Source organism: Cydia strobilella, chromosome 16 (assembly GCF_947568885.1).
Source record: "Cydia strobilella chromosome 16, ilCydStro3.1, whole genome shotgun sequence".
Taxonomy (NCBI): domain Eukaryota; kingdom Metazoa; phylum Arthropoda; class Insecta; order Lepidoptera; family Tortricidae; genus Cydia; species Cydia strobilella.
In genome coordinates this window covers 8,049,020-8,064,292 of record NC_086056.1, presented here as the reverse complement: position 1 = coordinate 8,064,292, position 15,273 = coordinate 8,049,020, and the positions used below count along the sequence as shown (strand labels likewise).

General features: G+C 35.2%; 1 protein-coding gene across 1 annotated transcript in view; it reads left to right on the top strand.

Annotated features, from left to right (window-relative positions):
• LOC134748175 (myosin-I heavy chain) overlaps window positions 1–15,273 on the top strand; it is an 85,052-nt gene that overhangs the window by 10,498 nt on the left and 59,281 nt on the right. The window lies entirely within an intron of this gene.

Genomic DNA, 15,273 nt, shown 5'->3' with positions numbered 1-15,273 from the left:
AAACTTACGTTTATTTATGGCCTGACGTTTCGAACGTGACGTTACGTTCGTGGTCACAGGCAGACTCCCTGCCTCCCTGTCCTGCCTGCCTCCTGCCTGTGACCACGAACGTAACGTCACGTTTGAAACGTCGGGCCATAAATAAACGTAAGTTTTTTATCCAACTGCGTTTGACTTCAACAAACTGCGACAGTTCCCGTCACTGTGAGGAAGGTATCCCAATTTACTTAACTTTTTATTTCGTTTCTCAAAACGAATTGTAGTAGGTACTAAAGTTCAATAACAAGGAATAAGGCCGCTACGTTTTTGTTTCTTGGTATACCTACCACCGCATTGCGTTAGCCGAAAACAATAAAATTTGACCTGTATCATTGTTGTAACAAGTATTCATACATTAACATTCTTCGTTCACGCCATAAACGTATGTTTACATTTGACGGCATGGTCTGCTGAGGCCACAACGCTCAGTTGGTACCGGCTTTATATCGAACTAGCGACCCGCCCTGGCTTCGCACGGGTTACACAAAACCTTTACAAATTATTAACTAAAACCTTCCTCAAGAATTACTCTGTTGATAGGTAAAAACCGCATCAAAATCCGTTGCGTAGTTACATAGGGACAGACAGACAGCGGAAATCAACTTTGTTTTATACTATGTAGTGAAGATAACTTGTTTTCCACCGTTCCGCCCTAGTCGACAGAAATATATTATCTAATAAAATAAAAGAATCTTCGTGTACCATTTTACGTTTCTGCCTTTAAACGGTAATTTTATTAGTATAGTACATGTCAACACTATATAGTTTCTGCTTTTCCCTGACCCCGCCCCGTTTGAGTTGACACGCGTTATAAATAATTTTAATTTACGCTATACCTACCTATTTATAGTTCTTATAAAACAATCTGCAAATTCTGCAACATTTTTCAACAAAACTAACTCCTACTAAGTACTTTTCATTCATCTGTTTCATTATAATAACAAATTACATTTCTATCGATTTACATGTATTACGGCATAAATATTTACTTTCTCGAAGCGATGACCCAAAAATTGTTCGGCACTTAAGACTAAACAATGAAACCAGAAGGGTAATAAAGAGTAAGCACGTGGTCAGGTCGTTGGCCCCATGGCCAAAACCCCCCCGCTGGCCCGCACGTGCGTTTGTTTAACTGTTTGCTCGAAAAAATTAGATCCCTGGTAATAGGTATGGGAAATATGGGAAAAATAGGTCAGTGCGTTGAGAGATCTTATTTTGAATCTTATGGCCTACACATTACGATACCATCAAGACATTTGTAGCAAAAGTTTATGTGGGTGCTCGTTTTCAAATATGTACTTTTCTAGTCTACACGTGGAAACGACATCGACAATTATTAATAAAGAGATTTAGCTAATTTAAAATTCGTCGCAAGTGAAGCTTAGGAAACTTTTTTTCTTCTAATTTTGATTACACTAAAATTAAATAAAACTATGAAAACGGATTATATCGCGTATATTGAATTTATAATTCATCCCGACGTTTCGAACTCTTTACAGCGTTCGTGGTCAACGGGTGACTGAGGAAAAATTACAAAATGCAAAAAATACCCACATACTAAAATAATGAACAATCATAGACTACAAACTTTAAGGCTGGTTGTACATGCAAAATCGGTTCATATGGCTAGTTATACACTATAATTATTTTTCAAGTAAAGATATATATTATTTACGCGATAATAAAAAAAAAAAAAAAAAAAAAAAAACTATGCCGGCTCCAACCCTACACCACGGACCCGAGAAGATTTAATTCCCTCCTAAATTGTAGGAGGGTATCCCAATATGGGACCGGCAACAAACTCGGCGGGACACATCTTTTCAAAACATCAGAATGTCCAGCATCATCCAACACTACGGTCTCACAGTCTATGTCTCGCTTGCTCCTTTATCAGGTGGACTACAGGATCCCAAGCTGGTGGGTTTTTTTTTTTTTTTTTTTTTTTTTTTTTTTTTTTTTTTTTTTTTTTTTTTTTTTATCGCGTAAATAATATATATCTTTACTTGAAAAATAATTATAGTGTATAACTAGCCATATGAACCGATTTTGCATGTACAACCAGCCTTAAAGTTTGTAGTCTATGATTGTTCATTATTTTAGTATGTGGGTATTTTTTGCATTTTGTAATTTTTCCTCAGTCACCCGTTGACCACGAACGCTGTAAAGAGTTCGAAACGTCGGGATGAATTATAAATTCAATATACGCGATATAATCCGTTTTCATAGTTTTATTTCATGAGTAACTATCGCGGTAACCGAAGACAATATTATACACTAAAATTATTTGACCAAATTGTACTTGGTTGTGCTATTAGCCTATCCACAGCAGGGCCGCATCGCACGCATCGGACGCACGGTGCGGATCAGTGGGCGCACTTGTGTGACATTCTATACAAAGAATACTAAAATCCGTTGCGTGCGATGCGGCCGATGCGGCCCTGTGGAAGTGTGAACGTCTACCTTTAAGCGACATGTTTTTTGTTATGCCTCGTTAATGTCACGGTCCAAAGCTAGCATGGGTGAGGAGAAATAAAAACAAAAGGGATACCCTTTAGTATTTTCACAGAGCAATGACGCTGTCGCAAACGATTCAGATATTTAATTCGATGGCTCGTCAATTCATTTTCAACAGATATGTACTAAGACATGTAAAATCTGAATTTACACATACATTTGGCCAGTTTTCTGTAGTTACAAATTACAACTCCACTACACAATATGAAAAGCCTTCTTTATCAAGTCAACACTTAAATCAGACATTTAGCAGTGACCCTAAAGCCATTTCAATACAACACGAGTCACGTAAACAAAAGCGCTTGAACCATGTTAGCTGAAGGGTCCTCTGATCGAAGCAAACAGGGCTGCCCTTCCGACTGCTATCTACGAAAAGCGTTCAACTTAAACTATTAGTAGATCTACGATTGCGAACAATTTTATCGGCTGCCGGTGTCACAGTTCTACTGGTTCGCTTGCTGGGTAAGCAAAGGAATACAGATCCAGGCCGAATGTCCGACGCAGGGCCTTTTGTCCGCCCGCCTGTTTGCCCCCATCCACTCGCAATCAACTCAGAAAATACCATTTGGCTCATTTATTCAATTTAAGCTTGCTTGTGATACAACAAAGGCATTTTCATTACATCCTTAGCACAATTCTCACCTCCTTAGATTTCCTGATAATAAAAAAGTTAAAGTATAATAAGAGTTATCTTGTCACATCCATATCTACACTCATCATGTAATTAATTATATGAAACGTTTCGTCCTCCCTTTGACTTTCCGTGCCACCCGTTGATTTAATATTTATAAGACATGATATACACTGTCGATATCCGTTTAATAACAGTTTCAACTAAAATTAATCATGCGGGAGTAATTGCGTAAGTAAACTGTTGACTCAATGTAATTAAGCTTGTTTTTGCTCACGGCGATCGGGTATCAAACGAACCGCCTGTACGCTTTTCCATGGTTACAGCAACCGCATGCTACAGATGACTTTCCTCACGTTAGATCGCAATCGTAACCTTAGATTGTTAACTGCAAATTTTAGTTTCGAACAGCCAAACCCCCCCGCCGCCGCGTGCCGCGTGTTCGCCAACTCAAACGTGTGCCTATCTACTATGAATGTGTTATAACTTACTACATAGGCCACTCTTAGGGTGTCCTATACCTCCAGTGTCAGTTTGTTGTGGTATTTTTGCGACAACCTGTATATCTATTTTGTAGGAAATTTTATATAGATTATTAACGTATCAGACTATTTTTTGCTATGGGTTTACGAGTTATTTAGGAAAAACTAAAAAAAACGACCTTAGAACAAATTGTAAGTAACTTTCCGACTAATATATTTTGAAATATTGATCCTAGCGAAAAAGTGTACAGAACCTTTTTTTGTAGTTTTTTTATATCACTTATGTAATAGAACATTTTTGCTACGGGCCACCGTTTAAGAATTATTTACGAAAAACTATAAAAAGGGACCTTTAAACCCCTCTTACCCGTTAGCTTCACCCCCACCCTCGGGTACTTTTAGTATCTTGTTTAATACACCAGTCCCTGTCCCTACAACTATGCCAAAATTGGCTTATACACGAATTATTTCCCCCGATTAGCAATGTTTGGTCTTCGTTTGGTGGCCTAACAGTAATTTTTTTTGAAAGTCTGTGGTCTTTTTTGATTTTTACATATTGATACTACTTTTTCTGGATTGTTAATGCTATCAATCACATGGTCTCCAACAAGCGCATAAATAATCATCACAGCTACAAAAACGCATATGTCTCCTAGCTTTGAAACAGACTAAAGTTAAATCCTAGAACTTAATTTATAATGGACTTGTAAGTCAATGTAAAGAACAGCCAAAATAGCGTGTTATTGCAGTATACGGGTGTTCTACTCACCTGAAGACAAAAAGTCGTATTTCTATACGAGCTTCATAGTTTCGAATGGTTTTTTAGGCTACGGTTTCAACACAACGACGCGACGCGTTTGTACGATCATGAAACAATGGAACCGATTTTAAAGGGGTATCTAACAATAGATATAATAGGTTAACTAATAAGCGAGGTAACACTAAATCGTCAAAAAACGTCATTTTGAAAGTGTTTAAAATAATTAATTAATAGTCATCATGAGTTAATTAATAGTCCTATTCGTATTATCCCAGCGTTCAAGCAGAATTAGCATAGACAAGGAGGACGCTTATGAGTCGTGTAATTGAAGAACTTACTCATAACATAAAAGCAGGTGACACAGGAAGTATGCAATAAGCATTTAACGCTTAAATGAACGGTACACGGAAAGAACATGTGTAGTCACTTTAGTAACATTTTGAGTAATCGCGGTTTTAAAATTTGGAACCATGTCAAAATGTATGGTAATTCCGTGACCAGGTCTTTTTTAACTAAAAAAAAAGTTGTTTTACATATACAGTGGTAGCAAAAGATATAGCTTATGGTTCATTAAGAACTCTACATTTTGAAATTAAAATATCATTTTCCGAAAAAAGTGACTAGACATGTTCTTTCCGTTTTCCGTGTACCCTTCAAATGTGATCACATAACGATTAACAATAAACGGTAAATCTTAAATATCTCACATGAGTTATAGGAATAAAACATTAACAAATTATGTAGTTATAATCTAGCCAAATGTTTAGTGAATGGTCTATATTGAAATGATGTTACGCTTAATTAGCAAAGAGTATATGCAACGCAGTTCGCGTGACGATGTTATATGCAAACGATGTTCACAAGTTCACATAATATGGTCCTAATCATGATAGCATATATCTTGCTGGAGGCAAAAACTTATTTAGACACACAATTATAAGCTCAACAACTTGGTAATAAGAACATTAATTGATAATATTTCTATACAATCGGCACCCACAAAAAGGAGCGGTTTTTCACACTTCCACGCCTATCTGCGATATGTAGATATAACGGTTTTTTGTAGAACGCTTGTTAAGTTTTCTTTGTATGAATTGTTGTAACACTTGTAACCGTCAATTATCTTGCACTAAAAAAGCTCCCAGTGCACGGTAACGAACGGTTTATTATTACTACGTGCCTGCATCAGAATTGTATCTACAGAGGTTTTCAAATTTAAAGTAATTCTGCTCTATAAATTTCAGTCAAAATTAAGAACTTTGTTGTGAAACGACTTCCAATCGCATCAAATGCCAGATGTGCCTTATCAACAGACAACCGACAGTCGGCTTTTCGCTTATGTACCTACGAAGTTTTTTTTAATACAGTATTGTGTTTTTTTTTACTATAGGATTTTCGCGAATATCCTATTTACATTTCGCTGGCATATCGAGTAAATATTTTTGATCTTATTTCATAGGACCAATATTATTTCCTCAGCACAAAGTAAACTGTCGCGTATACTTATCGGAAATATGCCGCCAGCTGTTAGCGATATTAAACGCAAATACACTGCTCATTTGTATACACGATTTATACACTACAAGTAATATATCCTTGTATGATAAAAGTATACCGTATACCGTATACCTATATCGTACGGTGCAACTTGGGAGTGATTCTAATTAAGATTGACATTAATAGGACAAACATTGTCAAGATTTATTAGCTCTACAACTTGGTCGAAGTACACTCGACAACAATGTTTCAAAGTCTTGCCAAAAGTTTTATAATACTAATGTTCGCGCCCCTTTTCTTAATTATCATTAACATTCATCCATTTCGCTCACTCTTTCTTTCATAAATATATTCGACCTCATTTTCATATCACCCGCCTTTTTGCCGACCTACTTAAAACGCAAATAAAAAAAAGCAGAATTTAAATATCTGTCATCAATGACTATATTGGTATAAAAAAATGTCAACTAAATTGAAATATCAATAGAGTTAGACCAAGTAAAGTTTGCAGAGATGTTGACAGCAAACGCAGTGCCAATGTTATTTATACGTCATAATTTCATAGAAGTTTGGCGTTTAAAATAACACACGCAGTGCTTGTGCTGTCAAAATCTCTGCAGACTTTTCTTGGTTTAACTCTACGCATTTCCATATAATAATTATTTATATTTAATTATAAGAGAGTGAGAAAACAGCTAGTGAGTGTGAAGGAGAGAGATGACAGAAAAATCGCACCACCAAATTAAAATACGTAACTCGGCGGCCGCCAGAAACCAACAGAATTATTTATACCCAGGTAAGGTCGGCCACATCAATTCAATTCATAGGTACACAGCCACAGCCCCTTTACCTTCCGGGCTGCGCTTACCGCCTGGTCCTTCAGTCTCGCATCTTCAACTAAATTAGATACGCCACTCTCATACATTAACTGAAAATTCCTTTAACCCTTTATCGGGCACACTTAAATATTATATGGCAAAAATGACCAACTTATAACATCATCTTATTGTATTTTTTCTTGTGTAGAATTATTAGGACTTAAAATGAGGCAATTTGGCTTGAATCGTGTATTTTTTTTTTCTTGACCGTCATACGGCATCTTGCTTTGGGGTAATGCTGCTGATATCAATGCTATTTTTGTACTACAGAAGCGCGCCGTTCGTTCAATTTATAAAATTAAAATTCGTTCAATTTATAAAATTAAAGTTAGAGATTCGCTTAGATATATGTTCTAATAATTTATAAATTGTTACCAATTGTATTAATTGTTTAAAATTCAATGAATGTTGGTAATATTTTATTGTAGACTGATATGTGACTTGCTTGCTTGCTGACTGATGTGCTTATTTTCAAGCCTTCCTACTTGAATAAATGATTTTTGAAGTTTGAAGTTGAAGTTGATAGGGTTATAGTAAATTATATATTTTCTAACAGTTCTATGTCGAAAGTTAGCTTTTGTTCACTTGAAAACACGCGTTTTGGGTCGTAAGCGGCCGCGCGGTATGTAATAAAAATAAATAATAATTCGGGTATGTGTTCTTCCGATATTAGCGTATCTGCTATAGTATAACTCTGTGATGATGCTAGTGACACTGGTAAATTATCCGCCGGTGTCCGGTACATGTTCTTGCCGGCATTATCGTACACAGACCTCCTTCGTATAAAGATCGCCTTGATTGCACTTTTTACGTGTAGATCATAGTCAATTTAGTGTTTTTTACAACAACGTCCATGTTTGATTTTGATAACCATTTACCAGACCGCGATTTTATGGTAGATTGCGATTACGGCGAACACGGCGTATAAATCACTTATTATGTGCTTGAATTTCGACCTACGTCGTAAATCAGAGCTTAATAACGACTTTGGGCTGCGTACAAAACCTAACATCTGCCTGATCCTTTTAAATTCGCATAAACTCCATTTTAAACTGAAAGAGACGAAGCTCAAATATTCGAAATACCTAAACGGGTTCAAGCGAGATGGCTGTGGGTATTTCCATTTGAATTTGTATAAATACGCCTAAGACACTTCACTTTAGTTTAATCCAAATTGGATTAATGGGTCAGTTTTGCGACAAAACGTATGCAAATTACTCTTCAATAATACCATTGAAACAAAAATCTCAAAATAAATGACAAAACGTAAACCATATAAAAGCACGTCGGCAGCCCATATGCTTTCGCCCTTCATACACAAATTACACACTCAACTGTAATTTGCCAATTTAACACTTTTCTGTATAACTCTGGTCTAAAAAAAAATATGGCAGCATTTGCCTAACCGCTAAATGACTCCATCTTTGTTAAGCTAAGAAATTAAAGTTTAAAAGTTTTTAAGTTTAAGTTTAATTTGGTTAATTAAAGTTTAAGTTTGCCTTTTAGTCTTCATTATATTGCTAAGTTAATTTGTATTTTAGTTACTTAGTCCCTTATTAGTTATCATTTGTATACGCTCTGTTCACATATGTGGCTGCGATAGTGCGCAACCTTAGTACAGTACCTATAAGTTTAGTATCATGTCACTACCTGTGAGTTCCTATAATTGGTTTCCTGTATCTACTATAATTAGGGTTCCGTACCCAAAGGGTAAAAACGGGACCCTATTACTAAGACTCCTCTGTCCGTCTGTCCGTCTGTCCGTCTGTCTGTCTGTCTGTCACCAGGCTGTATCTCATGAACCGTGATAGCTAGACAGTTGAAATTTTCACAGATGTCGTATTTCTGTTGCCGCTATAACAACAAATACTAAAAACAGAATAATATAAATATTTAAATGGGGCTCCCATACAACAATAGTAGATTGTGTCACAAGGGAGCAAAATGACATATTTACGGCGAGGGCGTACAATTGAATCCTAAACGAAGCGAAGGATTCTAACATAGAATCCTGAGCGTAGTGAGGGATTCAAGTGTTAACGCCCAAGGTGAAAATAATTTTGCTACTATGTGACACATACTGCTTTTCACATCACCTATGAGGAAATTACATACATATATTAGGTTTCAAAACATTATTATTTTAAGCAAAGATCGATACGGACAAAGTGCCAAAAATATGTATACACGACCTTAGTATAGGTAGGTACATACTTCTGGCACTTTGTCCGTATCGATATTTTCAGACGTGACTGTACTGACAAATTGAAAGTACCTACAGCTCATAATTATGTACCTAATATCTTTTCAAAGACAGCAGCAAACACCTGAAAATGATACAATGAAAATCAAGTGCATTATTTTTGTAGATTTTTCTGGTAACAAATTAGCTCTTAAGCACCCTTTTGAACCAAATCTTCGGAAGAACACTATGAAGACTGATATCACTTATATTTATTATTATAAAGTTATTGATTTAAACTAAGTATTTACAAATTTATACACAATACAGAATTGCATAATTATGCTTCGTGAAATATTTGTACAAAACTTTTTAAATATAAACTTTCTAAATTGCATAGACAAGTATGGTTGCGTTTAAGGAGACCTAAAATGTCAAAATAAAAATTAAATTATTTAACTAATGTTCTTTACGTTTCTTTGTAAATATTACGCTAATTAATTAATTTACTTAATTAAAATATGCTATTAATTAATTTAAAATACGCTAATTACATTTATTGTTTACAATTACAACAAAATATTATCTAAGTTATAAAATTGTATGCACGTAATCGATTATAATGAAATTGTAATCGATTATATGCATACTAATTGCATATGTCTTTGTGTCAATATTTCATACTGGCAACAAAATGTCCTTGAACAGAAAAGTGCCACTTTGATCCCTCCTAGCAGGGAAGAAAAGTTCCCTTTTCGAATAGGTGATGTGAAAACCTGTTTTTTTGCTGTTTTTTTTTTTCGTAATGGTACGGAACCCTTCGTGCGCGAGTCCGACTCGCACTTGGCCGGTTTTTTTTATGTTAATGTCACAGCCGTTGGATCTCCAAATTAATAAAATAAATAAATAATACAATAACCAAATGACTACCACTACAAAATTAAGACGAATTACATCAATCCGATAATCATAACGATTTCATCGTCACTCCGGTAAACCGTCGATAACGCTTTTATTGTAGTAGCTCGTATTATCCACAAACGCTACAACAGCTAAACATGTACAATATCCAGTTACATCATTTGTCTTCCACATTTCCTCACATATTTAGTTTAGATAAACGTTATCCGAAACGGCTGGAAACCTCGTAAATCTGCAGCATGCAGTGTTCCGCTGCAGGCGCCTGATCTATTCACAATATATTGTATATTTAGTCTTCAGCTCCAACCAGCTCCTTATATAACTTGATCCCTAGACACGTAACAACTGTGCACAATTAGATGTCAGACTTATGTTGGTCTGTGCAATGTTGTCGGTGTTTTGAACAACAGTCTGGTCTGTATCGAACCGGGACCAACGGAAATTGCTCATTGCGCACACACTTTTTAATAGTTTTTAATGACCATTTCCTTAATGAAAGCTTAATGGGCGAATATGTTGTGTGAATTGTGTGATAATATGGGGAAGTTTAAATATTTTACGGTGAATAGTGCAGCAGTTATGGTTTCCCTATTATAAATCATACTTTTGTTTGTTTTCCTGCTACTCCAAGAATTCTATGGCTATTTACACTTGATACTGAACTGAACTGGATATTTTTCTTAGCAACCAAACAACTTCGATGTTCAATGTGCGGCGCGGCACATGACGTGCGGTTCAAACTCATTTTGCCATCAGCCTCAGCCAATAGTGACGTATGGGGATCCATTGCCGGCCGCTAAAATGGCCTTCTCGCTAAAAAATGCCAGCAAAGTGAGGTTTGGCAGTCTCAAAATGATTATTCATACCCGGTTTATACCCGGTAACAATATCTGTCGATAAAAACCTGGCCTGCAAGGCATTTTTATTTTTAAAGACATATTTTTCTTAATCCTGCCAAAGAAATAATGGCCGCCATCGTGGGCCCCCTGGAAAGCTCCCGCGATAAATCCTAATTCACTCACTCACGCGACCTGCAGTTCGGCAGTTCCTTGCATTTATCCTTCGTTAATGCTTAATAGGCTGGCGTGCTTTAAACTGAGAAATCAATTGTAGTTGGGTGCAGTTTGTTTCTTGGTTAGTATGGTATTTGATTTTAGTAATATTCTATAGTTGATATTTGTGAAGATCCGGTGGAAATTATTTTTCTATTTATTATATTGCCTTATTTCTTCCTATTTTTGCGTGTTGTGTCACCCCGAACAATCTTAACAAATTTTATTTAGGGAACTACACAATTTCGTCACTTTTAGTAGCCCGGATAGAATCATCCATATAAACGCATGACCGGATTCGCCGGCAGTGATCCAAGCACCGCCGCTTCCGCGCCATCTGTTTTAAATTTAAATCAAACTATTTAGTATGACAATCACGCGCATCGTGAAGTTCATAAACCTCGATCTTTTACTGAAAATATCTGTCACAAACTATTTATACAGAAAGTCTCAGTTTTTTCACTTTCACCTATATACAAATCGTATATTATTATATTCATTAGAATAGAGCTAATACTGTACAAATGCCAAACCTGCATGAACTCCGATACTTCTAAAAGTTTTGATACACCGGTAGTATTTCAACAAATTTTAAGCCATATTATACATATATATACATATGTAATTGTACAGAAATGATAGTCTGAAATTGCCTCGAAGTTTTTAAGTCGCTACATTGCCATCGCATGCTATATATGCAGTGCACTTTCTGCTCGTGCCGATTTCGTGAAAAAGTTATGATGGTATAATGTGTCGATATAAATTCGAACGGTACCCGTCATTTTCCGGTGCACGCTCCAGCTAGGAGACTGATGTAATGTATTTTTAATCGCAATTTCGTGATTTATGATCGCACTATTATATACGTAGAGTACTGAATTAATAGTCATACAAAAAACACGAACGCGCTCAACAATATTTTTAGCGTATTTTGAGTGCAACAAATAGTCAAAAACATATTTTTGAGAGCGTTCATGTCATAATAGTCGTTTTTGACTAGCTCTACATATTTAACTGTTTCCAGGTAAAATAAGTTTAAATTATAAGTTTGTGAAGAATGGGGATGTTGGGGATAAATACATGTACTTCCCTATGTATAATTATATTATAAGTACTAACAGCTAATTTTAGCTTTTCAGTTAGGTACTTACACGGCGTACACGTACATTTCCTACGTGTTACAAAGGAATAATCTGTTTTAATTTGTATTGTTACCTGTCCAATTATTATAGTATCATTGTACACCGACCCGCATAAGCCTTTATCTATCATCATATTATCCGAGTATCTATTGTACCATATTACCATCATCAGATTACATCACACATGCACAGTTAGTAAAAAAAGTTTGCATGTAGTATTATTTACTACAGGGACTTTTGTGAAATTCAGCCTTTTTTAAAGCAGCATTCGAGATATAATTGGTATAATAAATAGCCGATCTGGTCCCGTTTAGTTAAAATAATGTGAATTGATTACAAAACCTTTGAGAACATTTTACAATTTTGTATTTTCTTTTATTTTTGTCTGCTAAGCATTTTAATTATATCAGAATAAAATCTTTCTTGTTCGTTCTTCAAACTACGTACAGCTAAAATGTTATCTAAAATTTGCTTGAAACCCAAATATTATGCCTCAGCTCATATAACATCCAAACTTCCGAATGATCTCGGAAATGGGAAATCCAATATTCTGGTATAAACGGTAAGTATAACACATTGCATTTCGCAAATATTTCCTACCGCTGACCTAGATATGACGGGAGGGGAAAATCGAAATTTCAATTTGCACCTCCAATACCTAACCGCCCTGAAAATCAGGCGTTGGTATAAGGTTTAAAATGTTATGCCATTTGGTGTGCTTTATTTCAAAGAAGTTCAATTATATGTGTAGCTGTAGACAACCAATCATTTAAATATCGTAATCGATAGACTACGTCAACACTTGATATATCTTATGCATTCTATTTTTGTCAAATAATACCTATCCTGTGTAAAAAAATATTGTTTTATTTTATTCTTAAACATTGTTTCAAAAATCACATTAAATACAATTTATTAATAACAATAATAATAAACCATTTTAACTAATACTAAATAACAATTATAAATACCTTAAATTAGCGACCTATCAAATAATTCCTCAATACTATCTAGTCAATAAGAACGACTTCAACTTACGCTTAAATAAAATCCGTAATCCGACTTTTAGGTCAGTAGGGAGCTTATTAAATAGTGACTGTCTGATATCTTGCGAAATGTTTAGCTACCTGAAGTTTTGTAAGGAAGCTGCGCTTTATGTTGTTCGTCCTTGTGGCTAGGCGAGACTCCTGTTCTTCAACTGTACAATCTTTAGCAATATCTTTCACAAACTGGGTAAGGACGTTCAAGCTGGGACTCGTGAGAATATCCAATTTTTCATCATCATCATACTCTCTACATGAACCCAGAGGAGGGAGGAATGTACACATTTGGTACACCATTGCTCGAATTGCTCTTTTCTGGGCAATTAAGGCTCCGTTTATATTATATAAAAAACTATTTCCCCAAAACCTTATGCTATTTTGACTCTACTAGGGCATAATAAACAATTTTGAGTTGATGTAGATCTAAAACATTTTTGAGGCTTCTAAGGGCATAACAAGCAGAATGAATCGAATTTACTATAGCCTCCAGCTCTCGCTTCCAATTTAGATGCGAGTCAATGTAGACTCCCAGAAATTTAACGTGGTCAGCAGTATTCAAACAAACTTGGTCCGCAAAGTAACATCAAGTTTGTCAGTTTTCTTGGCGTTTTGTTAATTTAAATAGCAAAACTTGGGTCTTGTCTGAATTCAGGTGTAAGTTATTACACGAGAACCAATGAGTAAAGGCTGAAATACCACTGTTGGTGATACTATTGAGCTCAGCCTTGCTATTCGCAGATATGACTGCGTTTGTGTCATCAGCAAGAACAATCCAGGAGCAGCTCGGCACTTTCTAAATTATACAGGTGTCCCGAGCCATGTACTAGTACATTTCGGATGTGTCCCATAGCTAGGGACACCCTGTATAAATTGGAAATTGGTGGTGAAACTTGAAAGGAGTTGATATTCCTGTTAAATCAAAGTTAGAGTAAACAGAAATGATATAATACAACATTTTAAAATTAATAACCTTTAGATATATAATTTAGTTAAGTACCTAATTTGACATTGATACATAATATCATAGAGTAACTTATACTAGAGCGTTACTGTCATAGTACATTTTGTAACCCCAGTAAATTCACTGCCATCTGTCGACACACTTTAAAACTAAAAATAAATATTTATAAAAATACGATAAAATGTATTTAAATATGGATAAATGATTTTTTTATTTGCATTAATTATTTTTATATGATTTTGACCCATGTTCTTTCACTGGTATGCGTTAAAATTATAAATAACAAACGAAACAGTCAACGCCCTCTATACGAGTGTAGGCCAAAACTAGTGGCGCCATCTGATCGAGAATCAAATTTTCGTGATTTTCGAGGCACGTTTTTTCCTTAGACTGTATCCATATATTACGGAGTTATATTTATCTTTGATAATATTAACATTTGATTCTTTTTTTTTACATTATTCTGTCATGCTGCTATTACCTGTAATTTTTGTGCTTAATATAACGCTGAAGCCAGACATGTGAAGAACTGTACAGTTTACTGTTGGAAAATTGTTTTATGACATTAATAATTTAATATAACTATTTAAAATTAATAATTTTTAGAAAATTTAGTTTAGTAATTTGACATTGACACACATTGACATTTTTTCAACATTTTTCGGTACTTCTTATTTAATATTTGTAATTATTTTTGTGTTAAATATTTGAATGCTAAAATTCCGGCCAGACATGTAAAGAGCTGAATTTGTATATATTAACATCTTATAAGTAACTCGTGTTTTATCAAATAAACGATTATCTTATCTTATCTTAATCAGGTTTTCGAAGATCTTTGAGACAACTGGCAGAAGTGCTATAGGCCGGTAGTTTTTCGGGTCACTTTTTACACCTTGTGAAGAGGGAGAACTCTAGCCACCTTTTAGTTGGTCAGGGAAAACAGCACGATCGAAGCAATTGTTAAAGAAACATGCAAGTGGATTAGCTAATATATCTATGTAATTTTTAATTACTAAAATTGGCATTTCGTCATGCCCGCAAGATTTTTTATTTTTCATGTGTTGTTCTGCCTTTGTTATCTCTGAGGGCGTAAGTGGTTTCCACGAAATATCTTTATAGTGCCTACTATTAACTATTATTATTATTACTTCGATGCAGACCATGACCACAG